The sequence below is a fragment of the Artemia franciscana genome, chromosome 12 (genome assembly GCF_032884065.1).
Source record: "Artemia franciscana chromosome 12, ASM3288406v1, whole genome shotgun sequence".
NCBI lineage: Eukaryota > Metazoa > Arthropoda > Branchiopoda > Anostraca > Artemiidae > Artemia > Artemia franciscana.
Window position 1 is genome coordinate 42,599,265 of NC_088874.1, and position 14,024 is coordinate 42,613,288.

At 36.0% G+C, this 14,024-nt stretch overlaps 1 long non-coding RNA gene across 1 annotated transcript in view; it reads left to right on the forward strand.

Annotated features, from left to right (window-relative positions):
- Window positions 1–3,667: 3,667 nt before the first annotated feature.
- The window catches only part of LOC136034220 (uncharacterized), a 69,179-nt gene continuing 58,822 nt past the window's right edge, over window positions 3,668–14,024 (forward strand). The window contains exon 1 of the long non-coding RNA XR_010619147.1: window positions 3,668–3,748. This is a non-coding gene — a long non-coding RNA (uncharacterized LOC136034220). The remainder of the gene's footprint in view (window positions 3,749–14,024) is intronic.

Sequence of the window (14,024 nt, forward strand, 5' to 3'; positions counted from 1 at the left end):
ATTTGAAAGAAGGGTGGGTAATTCGTTAATATAGAAGTTGAAAAGTGTTGGTCCAAGAATAGTGCCCTGGGGCACGCCACTTAATACAGTTGTGGGAGAAGAGAAATGAGGAGTTCCTTGCAAATCAAAAACTCTGACACTCTGTGATCTTTCAGAAAGGAAGCCCCTAATCCACTGTACAACACTTTCGTTGACACCTGCAGCCCTCAATTTGATTATGAGGAATTCATGACAAACTTTGTCAAATGCTTTGTACAGATCAAGAAGAATCATGTCGACAGGAAAACCCTCATCAAGCAGTGTAGTCACTAATTCATATGTTTGGATAAGGTTAGTGTCCACAGATCTACCAGATCTGAAACCATGTTGTGATGTGGAAAGGATATTATTGACCTCAAGATGTTCAATTAGAGCTTTATTAACAAATCTCTCAAGCACCTTAACGACTGCAGAGGTGATGCTTATGGGACGGTAATTCTCTGCCGAGTCTCTTCGTCCCTTTTTATGGATCGGGGTTATATAAGATGTTTTCCAATCATGCGGTAGGTCCCCATTTTGAAGAGATAACTGGAACAGCATGCACAGGGGGTAGCTGAGAGCTTTTCGACACTCCCTAAGAAGACGTGGATGAACACCGTCTGGTCCCTTTGACTTATTTACATCAAGCTTCTCAAGGCTATTGAAAACCATTAATTCACCTACTGATAAATCAGGCATAGGGAAAAGCACTTCATACAATGGAGGATCTGGTGAGGAGGTGCCTGAATTTTGGGTAAAGGCAGAAGCAAATTGTGCATTTAGAATGTCAGCCTTATCTATTGGAGATGAGTGTAATACACTGTGGTCAACAAGGTCAGGAATAGTATGATGATTTGGGTTTTTAGAAGAGACATGTCTCCAAAAAGATTTTGGGTTTAACTTGATCTCAGAAGCCAAATTTTCTTCGTAGGCAGATTTCAGTTTTTTTACAGAATCTGTTACACGATTCCGTACTGCCTTATAAAATGACAGGGTCTCCTGGTTCCTCTTCTTCACATACCGTTTCCAAGCTCTAGATTTCTGGTTAATCAGCTTCTTAACTTCCTTAGTGAGGAAGGGAAGTGTTTTGGGCTGTTTCCTAAAAATAACCCTGGAATGTTTCTTTTCAAGAGCAAGAAGAGTTTTTTTGAAATTTAGCCACGACTCATTGATGTCACTGGTGATAAGCATTGACCAGTTTGCAGATGAAAGTTCCTGCTGTATTGCCTCATAGTCGGTGAAAGTCTGAGGACGAAATTTAGGTTGAGGACGACTATTTAGGGACAACACAGACAGAATAACTAGGTGGTCACTACTAGCAATTGGCGGTAAATAATCATTACGAATGAGGGAATCAGTATCACGCAAAATAACAAGGTCTAACAGCGAGGGATTCTGATCAGCTCTATAGCGTGTAGGCTTATCGATAGTCTGATGAAGAAAATTATTTGATAGGCAAGATAAAAAAGGTGAGTCTCTACTATTAGATGAAATATGTCCAGTTCCTTCAACCCACTCAATTGCAGGAAAATTAAAATCTCCAGTGATTATTAACTCAAATGAGCTAGGAAGGGAAATTGAAGGTGTCATTTCATCAATGATAGTTTTGAGGGCCAATTCACTATCTTCAGGGGAAAGAGCACTTGGACTTCGATAAACGCACCCAAGACGCAAATTTTTATTAGCAATGGAGATATCAAGCCATACACTTTCTATCAAAGATATATCAAGCATAGTAAGATTTACAACACTAACCTGGATACCATCTCTTACATAAACATCAACTCCTCTTCGACAATTTGAATGCTCCAAGTTGCTAAAAAGCTGATATCCCGGGATGTTTCAGTAGCCGCCAAAAAACTATGTTTCGGTAACAATTCAACAAAGCTCGCAATATCTGCTGCTTCCTCCCTAAGAAGCACTTCGGATTCTAGAAGCTTATTTGTCAGACAGTCAACATTGCTTGAAAGAACACGGAAAGTATTTTCAGAAAGGGGCTTCTGACTCAGGAAATTTGGCTGTTGAGACTCAGAGGTAATATCAGATATAGTACTTGAAAAACTTGAATCTGCTGAATTCTGACATGACACGAGCGAATTATTAGATATAACATTTGAATTAACATTAGCAGAAATAGCTCTTAAATCGACATGGGAAATATTTGGAGAAAGATTGGATGAAGCTTCACAAAAAATATCAACTGACGATTTATCAAAACGAAGCACTGGGGAAACAAAACTATTTACATGAGGATGCGATGATATAACTAGGTTTCCATCGTGGATTGCTTTGGAGGGGGCCGGGGTGGCGCTTCCCAACTGCGATGAGCGGCCTCGTTTTTTGGAACGATTTGGCCCTTGAAGATCATGAGGTTGGGTTCACCTGAGCTTATTCTTCTTTTCAACTCCTCAACTAAAGCCTTCCTCCTGTTTCTCTCTGTTTTGGATGCGTCACCACGAAATTGTATATCCTCGTGGAGCTCGCGGGAGCGGTTGATGATTGACCTTTTGATGACCAAGCTTGGGACAGTAAAAAGGACAGGAGGAGGGCGTGCAGATGGCAGAGAATTAGTAGGGATCGGAAGTCTTCTCACATTATTGATATGAACGTCTCTGAGCTTATACTTTTGATCAATATAAGACTTGATGAATAGTTGGTCATTGGGTTGCGGAGGGATCCCAAACGCAACAATGTTAAGGGCTCTACGTTGTCTGTCCCTTTCTTCAGAAAAGTGGCGCTGGATCTCACTATCAAGATGCTGGGTAAGATTGGCTTTGATGCTTGTTGTCTCTTGAAGAACTACCGTCTGGACTTCGGAACGCATTTCAGAGAGCGAGCATTTTTCGGACACCCGGGTTTCCAGTGCTGACACTTGTGATTTTATCTCACTGACAGTTTGTGAGATTTCAGCTTTTAATGATGTTTCCAAGTCTTTTAAAGATGCTTGGACAATTTCTTGAAAGGCCGCTTGAGATGGGATTTTATCAATAATCTCATTTTTCATGCTATCTATTGTAGCTTTTACGATATTCTCAACACTAGCATTTTGAGTATTAACAGATGTTGATCCGTATTTACATGCTGGGCACTTGATACAAATATCTACACGTCGGGAGATTTTAGTGATAAGCAGATATTCAGGTTCAGGCATGTCTAGACACTCGGTACATATCCACTTGTCACACCCATCACAAAGAATGGCATAAGAATCATTTTCTAATGCAATATTGCAGGCAAGACAATTGTCGGATCCTTTTTTCGGACTTATATGAGTCCTTTTTGGTCTTCTACTTGATGTGGCCTTAATTTCGCTAGGTGGCGGCATGATATGAGAAAAAATCGCTGGAAAAAAATGCGGGGGAAAAAAAGCTTTTCAGCCAACAGATATCAATTTATCACGGGGTTTTCAGAACTTGGGGGACCTGTGGGAAGCGCAGATACTCAAATCGCCTATCCCCAGCAGTTTAAGGATGAATATCCCGCCGGTACCAATATGGCTCTTCGTGTTTGTTATCGCTCTCTTCTGCACAGGTTTCCCCAAATGCAGAAAATAAACGAATCAGCTTACGTAATCTGTGGCTTTATAGAAGAAAAACAGATACTTCACAAATTTGGACCGGCAACACTGTATAGGCAAAAAAAGGAAGAACGGGATGATGTGCAATTCCCTGGAGAATTGAAAATAAAACGAATTGCCCAAAAGTCTGAATAAATCAATCACAGCACTGAGGTAGGTCCCTTAAATCAAAACCTAGGGTATCACAAGACCAGGGAAAATGCAAAAAACAAAGAAAAACAGTTTTATCTCACAGTTTAATACATATATATCCAGGGTTCAATGCTCATACAAAAACGATTCGCTGCAATATTTGAAGCGCAAAAAAATATTATGATATATCTAAACAGCACTACTCATAAAGAAATGTTCCACTGCAGTAGTTGAATTCTATAATATATCTAAACAGCATAGGCATGGGAAAAAGCTAAATCTAGTTGTATCAGCAATGAAAAATATGCAAAGAGCTAAACTTTTATTACTCGAGGCTAGCTATGCCCAAATCAAATATAATTCCTACCTAATATATGTATTTCCCTAAAAATATCCTTCTAGGTCATGAGGATTGAAATCTGGGATTAAAAGAAAATGGCCCTCATGCTGTTTGTCAGATTTTATTGACAAAATTCTGATAAATACAATATGTTTCTCATTAACTTGAAATTTACAGATATGAATTTGAACGGCTCAGTAAAAATATTCTCAAGCAGCCGTTGAACCGTTGTGACACATGGACTTACTGTAAAATCCAAGGAAAAAACGACAAATCACTCAAAAATGGCTATTTTTGCGTAAAAAGACGTCAGTGAGACCTTAGGATGGGTGACACTTGGCTGACATTGTAGTCAATTCAGGGATAAGAATATATATTAGGAACAACTCCAGTGACCATTATGCATAGCAGTAATTACCTTTTAAATTGAATATTGCTCAACTTTTGATCAAAAATTTTCTGATTGACCTATCAGACTCGGAAGTTGAAGCATATTTTTTCAGCTGGAAGAGATGGAACCTTTAAAATATGTTTTTTTTTATCTGTAATGGAATTCTGGCGAAGTATAAGAAATATATGTATTGGTAGAGGATATTATAGAAAAGACAATATTGGTACAAGGTGTTTTAACCAATTTCTTGCAATTTTAGTTTTATGCTTTTGGAGTTAAGTTTGACGTTAAAATAAAGAATGACTGCTTTTTTTCATTAAATTCGGTCTTTTTTTATTGAAAAATCTGAATATTGTATGGCTCGGGTATAAAAAAGAATAGGACAAACTTTTTTCCTTTATTAACGAATCAAATACAAAAGATAAGTTTTTTTTCATAACATTAAAGAAAGAAGCTGTGTCTTAGCAGAGGAAAATAAAAAAATAACAGAAGTTATAATGGAAAATGAACTAAAAGTCGTAAGAAAAGGGTATGAGGCTTTATTAAGAGCAAAATGAAAATGAAATCTTAAAAAATGCTCAAGGCAAAACTTAATCCATAAAATAGGTTTCTTAAAAAAAAGTAAGGAGCTCCATCAAACCAAAAATGAACAGAAATAAAAACAATAATCTATAAGTACAAAACTACCACAAATTATCATCAATAGATATATGAAATCCAAAACGAACAGATATTTTTTAAATAAATTTCCGAATCAAACCTAAAACGAGCAGACATTAACAAGCCTTCTGAAGACTAGAAGATAATTTGCACTTTACTGAAAACAAAATACATTCTAAATATTTTTACTTTTTGAATTTATTAAATAAAACATTATTAAGACTTTAAGTGAAAAATATCAGTGTATGTATATTAAATAGTCAATCCATATTCATTTTTTATTTCCAGTGAAGTCCAAAAAAATGTTCCGGTCTTGAGACAGAACATAGTCTTTCCGGAAGAGTCACTCTCAAGATCCTGAAACTAATCATGAGAAATCACTCTCAAGAAAAACCTTTAATAAAAAAAGCCTCCCTTCCCCACGATTAACTCTTTCTCCCATAAACTTTTGTAATCCTTCTTCTGGAAAAAAAGTACATCATTTAATTAATCATCAAGAAAATCAAATTACTTAAGCAGTGTAAATCAAATTACTTAAGCCACAATTGGTGAAAAGGATAGAGTTAAAGATAGATGGTAAAAACATTTTAAGAAATACTAATTCGTGATAGAGTTAAAGGAAAATATATAAAAGGAACTAAACGAAATTGGGACAGTTAGAACTTTAATGAAGATTTATTTTGTGAGGAGGAATTAGTAACTGTACTAAAAGATTAAAAATGGTGAGGCCACAGATGATGATAGTGCAGTAAATGAGTCTTTTATATAGAGTGGTTGTGACGTTACAGATAAGCTACTGAGGCTTGTGAATGCTTTTTGAAAAAGTGGTGGTACCTAACAATTTTATGAAAACTTTAATTAAGCCCCTCCATAAGCAAGGTGATAAGAGTAAATGCAGCAGTAATTATAAAGGCTTTAGCCTGTTTTATGTAGGTAGCAAATTGCTTAGTATATTGTATATGCCAGCCAACCGTCTAAGGCCAAACAAAAATCATGTATCTCCAAATAGAGTGGGAGGTGGTCCTAAGGAATAATATAAGGCTATAGGAACTTCTTGGGAAGGGATGAAGAGAGAAACTTTGAATAGATTGGGATGGAGAAAAATAATTTGTAGTTGTGTTGACATCAAGTGGCTTGGTACTGCAGTGACTTGTTAGAAGGAGTAGTAGTAGTAGGAAGCCCTGACCTTTGATAGTCTTTTTGTCATAATAGTAAATCTTTACAAAATATTTCTACTACTTAAATGAAGTATAGTTAAAGTCTACCGAACATTGTACCATTGCTAAATTAGAATTTGCAAAGTTTTAAAGGTCTTTGAATCTTTGTCTTAAATTTAGAAAAAAAAAACTTGAGAGACCGTGGTTTACATTTCCATTGAAATAACACGAGCTGTATATTCAAAACTAAACCCATAACCAAACGAAAAGACATTAAAAACTCTAAAGTAAGGCAAAAAATATTTGGTCAGCATTGAGATAGGTACTAAGTCCTAGAAATCCAAAAAAAGTTGAAAAGGTTGTCCACTCTTTCCTAGGACATATTTTTGGCCCTGGATTCATTCGTGAAAGTTTCATTCAACCTAACTCAACTTATTTCCAACATAACAAGAAGCCTCAAAACTGGAATTTTTCCCTTGGGAGCTGAGAGGACTATACATATATCGTTCGTATTCTATGATTGTTGTGAGTCTTTAGTTCCTCTGCTCTGGAGGTACAGGAGAGTTTCTAATTTCATAGCCATACCCATGTCACATGGATGAGTTCAGACTTTCATAGCCTATTTCAAAATCTGTTTTCCAATAAATTTTTTTGAAATACCCTGAGCATGGATCAAAATTTCCAAACAATAGACATTGGATTTCAGAATTTCCCAGCGGTTTTTGAAAAAAATATTATCACTATGAGTTATTACAAAATTTGTTTCAGGTAAATTGATACCATAAACAACCTTTTGTCCAATATAGTTTATATTGGACAATCTTGTCCAATATAAACTTTTTTAGTCTGTGTGGCCAAACTGTCTAGAATTTATTGGGCGGTCTTGCCCTAACTTGTAGAGCTTAGCTAAGCGATCCAAAAAAACAGCTGAAAACTAAAAGCCAAAATCAACTTTCCCTAAAATCTTAGAAAAAACTGTAACTTCTCTTTTTTTTTGCTGGAGATGGATAGAGTTAGTTTAAGAGGAACTTGTATCATTAGAAACTGTAAATCTTGTTTTTTTAATCAAACGGAGCAGGATATACTTTTTTAAAATTTAGTTAAGGGTTGTCTCTGAGACGTTACAGTATACCGGCTAGGAAAATGCCTAAAACTACCTCAAAGGAAATGTCATTTGATCAATTTCACAGCTCTTTACATTTTCTAAGGTTGAACCCATTTTGATTGAATACTTTGCCGAGAAAACACCATTGTCTTTTCAATCCAATCTCATAATCAAATAACTAATTCTCAATAGCTTTCAATGATAAGTAGTCCCCTGGAGAATATGCTAATGGACCGTTTCCCTTTGAGACGGTCAGCCGACGTTGACACTCACAAAATGATGTTTAAAGTATTAACTCCTCTTCAGCTATGGGTGACTTTAGGGGCGAAGTTTGTTTTTACCCGATACATGTTATACAAAAAAATCGTAATAATATCCACTGTAAAGTGAGCCAAAATATCGAAACACTTCATGTAAGTTGGGCTGAGAAGTAATAATATCTAGTCTAGGTTGGATAGAGAAGTCATTATACCTTGTCAGTCAGGCTGAAAAGTCTTGATATCTTTTGTAGTTGGATGTTCTAGGTGGTGTTTAGTGAAATTGGTGGTCCTAGGGGGAGGGAGGAGAAGCTGCTCCTTCCCTGCCTCTTGGCTATGCACATGATTAAAGAGATGGTCAATTGGCCAAAAAGACAATATTTACCCGCTACTACTACTACTACTACTGGTACAACTACCACTTTCGCTACTGAGTACCACTACTACTACTACCACTAAAAGTACTGCTTCTGTAGCAAGTACTACTTAGGCTGAGGGCATTGATGTGAACATATGAGGAAATGGTGATGGGCAAGTTAAATTAAATTAAAACTTTCAATGTGTATACAGATTATGAAAAGGGTGCATCAGTAGTATTTTTGGAACGGCTTACCGTATAAAGATAAAACTTCCAGGAAGTCATGAAGGAGATGTTCCACTGACCAAAAGGCAGTATGTATATGCTACTACTGCTATTAATACTGTTATCCCTACTTTTACTGCTACTGCTAGTACAACATTACTACCGCTACTACTGCTTCTATCACTACTACTACTCATAGGATGCTAGTAATATTAAGGGTAAGCGTATGAAAGTGAAAATTTGAGAGAATATTGAGGAAATTTTTCAACTAAATCAAAATACACAAAATGTGTGCAGATTGTCAAAAGGGTATATCTTAAGAAGGGGTTTGGGCATTAAGTTGGAACTTTCAGAAAATGCTTAAAAGGGGAAGATCAATTTACCTAAGGCAATATGTGCAGGGTACTATATATTGCTACCGCTGCTAATTTTACTACTACTACTGCTACTGCTAAACTACTCCAACTTCTACATCTGTTGCATGTATTTGTAAAGCTAAGAGTATTAAGATGAGAAGGGTGTCAAAAGGCGATCAAAAGGTTGAATTAACAATATCTTAGGAACGCTTTCGTGTGTTAAGTTGAAACTTACAGGGCCGGTTGTTGGGGATGTTTAACTACTCAAAATGCAGTATTTGTATCCTAACACTACTGCTACTACTTCTTCTACTGCTGCTATCTTTAGTACTACTACTTCTACTAAGGCTTATGCTCCTATTATTAATTCTACTGCTACTACTTTTACTACTCTTGTTAGTTTTGGGGAACATTGAAACAGCACTGAACTAAATCAAAACACACTAAGAGGATACGGGTTTTCAAGAGGAAGCTTCACGAACGGTTTATTGTATTAGGGTCAAATTTTCAGCTTATGTTGAGGGGGATTTTGAAGAAAAACGAAGTCGCTATGTGCATACTACAACTAATACTACTACCAGGCCGTTACGCATGGGGGGGGGGGCTTCTCTAATGTTTTTGGGCACTCGGTAAAAAAATTAGTAGGTAAAGTTGTGGTGTTAAGGTCTTTTTCTTACACCGCCAACATTTTTCGTTCGGTCAAATAAAGACCACAAAATGACTGAAATTTCATCTACAGAAATCTTGACCTTGGTTGATATTTTTAACTGAAAGTAAGGAGCGACATTAAAACATAAAACGAACAGAAATTACTTCGTATATGAAAGAGGCTGATTCCTCATCAATGCCCCGCTCTTTACGCTAAAGTTTGACTCTTTCTCTCAATTCTTCTTTTTAAAACAGTAAAAAACTTTATTGTAAAGAGCGGGGCGTTGATGAGGAAGCAGCATCTTTCATATACGAAGTAATTTCTGTTCGTTTTATGTTTTAATGTCACTCCTTACTTTCAGTTAAAAAAACTTGTTTTTTTATTTAATTTCTGAACGTTTTTGAATCAACGCATGTTTCGATTTTGGCTCTCTGCAGAGGAATAATTAAAACGGAATTTGCATTTTTTTCTTTTGCTAAATGGCTTTCTCATAATTTTGATCGAATGATTTTGAGAAAAAAAAGCGGGAGAGGTAGCCTAGTTGCCCTCCGATTTTTTGGTTAATTAAAAAGGCAACTAGAACTTTTAATTTTTTACGAATCTTTTTATTAGTAAAAGATTTACGTAACTTATAAATTAGCTTACGTAAAGAACTTTTGTATTCTCATATTTTGATTACATATATGAGGGGGTTCGCCCCCTCGTCAGTACCTCGCTCTTTACACTAAAGCTTAAATTTTGTCCCAGTTCATTAAGAATGACCTGAATCACAAAACCGTAGAATAAATAGTTGAAATTACTAGAAATACTTTAGCGTAAAGAGCAAGGTATTAGGAGGAGTTGAGCCCCTGATATGGGTAATAATTTCTGTTTGTTTTAAGTTTTAATGCTGTTCCTTACTTCCAGCTGAAAGAACTTTTTCACATTTATTTTTTCATTGTTTTTTTTTTTTTTTAAATAATGCTAGTAAATCCTGCGCTCCCTTCATGGAGATTTTCTTCCCCCATGACAAATTATCGATGGAAAGCTCCCCCAGCATATCCCCCTCTTCTGAACCCCTCCCCCCAACCAAAAAATCCTCCTGAAAACGCCTGTACACTTCCCAATAACCATTACTATATGTAAGCACTGGTCAAAGTTTGTAAGTTGTTGCCCCTCCCACGGGGACTGTGGGCGAGTAAGTCGTCCCCAAAGACATAGTAATAATGTTTTTCGACTACGTTGAATAAAATGGCTATCTCAGAATTTTGATCCGTTGACTTTGGTAAAATAATTAGCGTGGGAGGGGGCCTAGGTGCCCTCCAATTTTTTTAGTCACTGAAAAGGGGCACTAGAAATTTTCATTTCTGTTAGAATGAGCCCTCTTGCAATATTCTAGGACAACTGGGTCGATACGATCACCCCTGGGAAAAAAACAAAACAAAAAAAAAACAAAAAAACAAATAAACACGCATCCGTGATCTGCCTTCTGGCAAAAAATACAAACTTCCACATTTTTGCAGATAGGAGCTTGAAACTTCTACAGTAGGGTTCTCTGATACGTTGAATCTGATGGTGTGATTTTCGTTAAGATTCTATGACTTTTAGGGGGCGTTTTCCCCTATTTTCTAAAATAACGCAAATTTTCTCAGGCTCGTAACTTTTGATGAGTAAGACTAAACTTAATGAAACTTATATATTTCAAATCAGCATTAAAATGCGATTCTTTTGATTAGGTATTGGTATCAAAATTCCATTTTTTAGAGTTTTGGTTGCTATTGAGCCGGGTCGCTCCTTACTACAGTTCGTTACCACGAACTGTTTGAAACAGGAATTTTACCCACCCCTATCGTGATTTTACGAATCGTATTCGAAACCGACATTATGCTAACTATTGACAAAAACAGTCGGTAAATGGCCAGCCAGTCAGTAAAGTCCCTCGCTTCCCCAAAACATTTCGGTCAGTAATGCTTCTGGCTATTACCATAATTATGCTACTACGCAAGCTAAGCGTATTAAGGTGACGTTTTCAAGGAATATTTAGGTAGACGTTGAACGAAGTCAATATGAGCTATGAGCATGTAGATGGTCAAAAGGGTGCAATAGCAATATATTAGGTAAGGCTCTCAATATGAAGTTGGACCTTTCAGGGTATGTTGCGATGGATTTTGAACTAAAATGAAGGCATTATGCATGTACTATTAACCTAGAAATTATGATATCTGTAACAAAAGTCACTAAAAGTGACTTTTATTATATATAGCTTTTCTTGTATTATGATCATGACGGTCTCTATTAAAAGTAAAAAGATTTTCAAAAGCAGGGGTGAGCAGGCCATTCAAGTATTATACGAGAAAATCGCAACTTGGTAATCACGAATTTGGGATACATCCATTAACTTATTCTTTTTAAAATGCTCATGAGCAGGAACATCATCAGAATCATAAAATTCCGATAATAATTTTACAGCTCTATTCTGAAGTTTTTGTACTCTTTTAAAACATGTTACAAAATTACTTGCCCATATAGAGCATCCGTACCTAATATATGGACAAAATATTGAAAAATAAATCATTTTTAGAATCTTTTTGGGACTAGATTTTTAATTCTTCGCATCACCCCAAGACCTCTGCTTAATTTTTCAGCTATAGCATTTGAATGGTTTTTCCACGACAGTTTTTCATCAATTAAAAACCCCAAATATTTTGTTGTTGCTCTTTTTATCACATTTCCTCGAACCATAATTTGATCATTGCCAACACTTGACGAAAGTCTAGAGAATATCATGAAAAAAGTTTTAGAAAAGTTTAGGGTTAACAAATTTTGTTGAGAAAAAGTTAGAAATTCAGAGACACCATTATGAATTTTATTATACAAAACATCAAGCGAAGGCGCAGCTAGAAAGAGCAAAGTGTCATCTGCAAATAGGATCACATCAGCTTCCGACAGGTAATGATTCATTCGATCAATAAAAATGATGAAAAGGAGGGGTCCCAGGATTGACCCTTGTGGGACCCCGCACTCTATTTTCTTTTTTGAACATAAAAATGATCCATTCTGTACTATCTGATACCGGTCGTGTAGATATGATGAAAACCACTCAATGCTTGAACCCCTCACCCCAATCGAGGCGAGAACTTGAATAAGCCCTGGGTGGTCCACCGTATCGAACGCTTTTCTTATATCCAAAAATACAGCTGTAGGTATAAGACCAGCTTCAAACGCATCATTAATCCAATCAACCAATTTCAGGACTGCCATATCCGTAGATAGCCCTTTTCTGAACCCAAATAGGTTTTCCATTATAATTTTATTCTTTTCAATATAATAACTTAACTGGGCATGTACAGCTTTCTCATATAACTTAGAGAAAAATGGGAGAATAGATATAGGTCTTCGATTCGATGGGTCATCTTTTTTCCCTCCTTTATGAAGAGGAACCACTCTTGCAATTTTTAGTACTTGCAGGAAGACTCCATGATCCAGAGAAAGGTTGATGAGGTGCGTCAAGATAGGTAAGACACTCGTTTTTGCGGCTTTTATGAGTTTCAGCGAAAACTCATCCATCCCACTAGAACTAAGACGACCTTCCGTCGTCTCCATGGCTCTCACCTGCTCCCTACTGTGAAAATTACCCAAAAGTTTATATATTGTTTTCCATGTATTATTCATATTCCCTTGATTTTCATGAAATTCATTTTGGAAATGAAGTTTCTGAGCTTTCTCTTTTACCGAATTTAAAATATTCTGAAACTTTTTGAATTTTATAAAATTATCATTTGAACAATCCTTTAAATAATTCACATAAAGTTGGTTGTCTGCTTTATTGAAACTAGAATGGCTTTTGTTATCCATGGTTTCTTAGGAAAATTTCTATTAGGGTTGATTCTTCGTAAGGGACATGTTTCATTCATTACATTAGTCACTATCTCACTGAGGAGGTCATATGCTGCATTTAGACACTTTTCCTCCATTACACGTGAAAAATTCATTTCATCCATCTTATTTGCAAAACTGTTTAGGTTTTTACTTTTCATTTCACGGTAAAACGATGCCCTTGCACACCGTTTATTTTCCTTTGACTGATTCAGATTTATTTTACTTATTATAACCAGGTGATCTCACCCGTCGGACACAATCACATCTGCTTTGGATCTTTCAAGTAATCCACTATTAACGAAGAAATTATCAATTAAGGTGGCCGAAAGATGCAAAATCCGAGTTGGAATAGTTACAAGAGGAAAACTATCATGTGATACCATCATATTAACAAAATCTGAGGTATTCGCTTTTTTTTAGTAAATCAATATTAAAATCTCCCATCATAAATTTATTTTTATTTTCATTGTTAATTTTATCTAATAACAATTCAAATTCACCAATAAAAAAACTAATATCATATGACGGATTTTTATAAATTAACCCCTAAATCAAATTTTTTTTCCCTTCATTTTTTATTTCGATGAAAAGGGTTTCGGTCCTACCTTCCAGCCACAGGGTGAGGTCATCACTAACCCAATATTGGGTACCTTCATTTATCAAAATACATAGACCGCCCCGCTTCATGGTTGTCCGTTCTCTTCGCTTGCAAACATATCCATGAAAAGAAAAATCCCAGGGCAGTGACTTGCTAGAAACAAATGTCTCACATAGGCCTACAATGTACAGTTTCTTATCTAGTAAATTTAAAATATCACATAAAGGAGAATATGCCGTTCTTAGACCTTGAAAATTCCAGAAAACGATCGCTCTTTCATCTGCACTCACAGGTTTTGAATACTCATAAAGATTATTCGGATTTACATAATTACTTGGGCGAC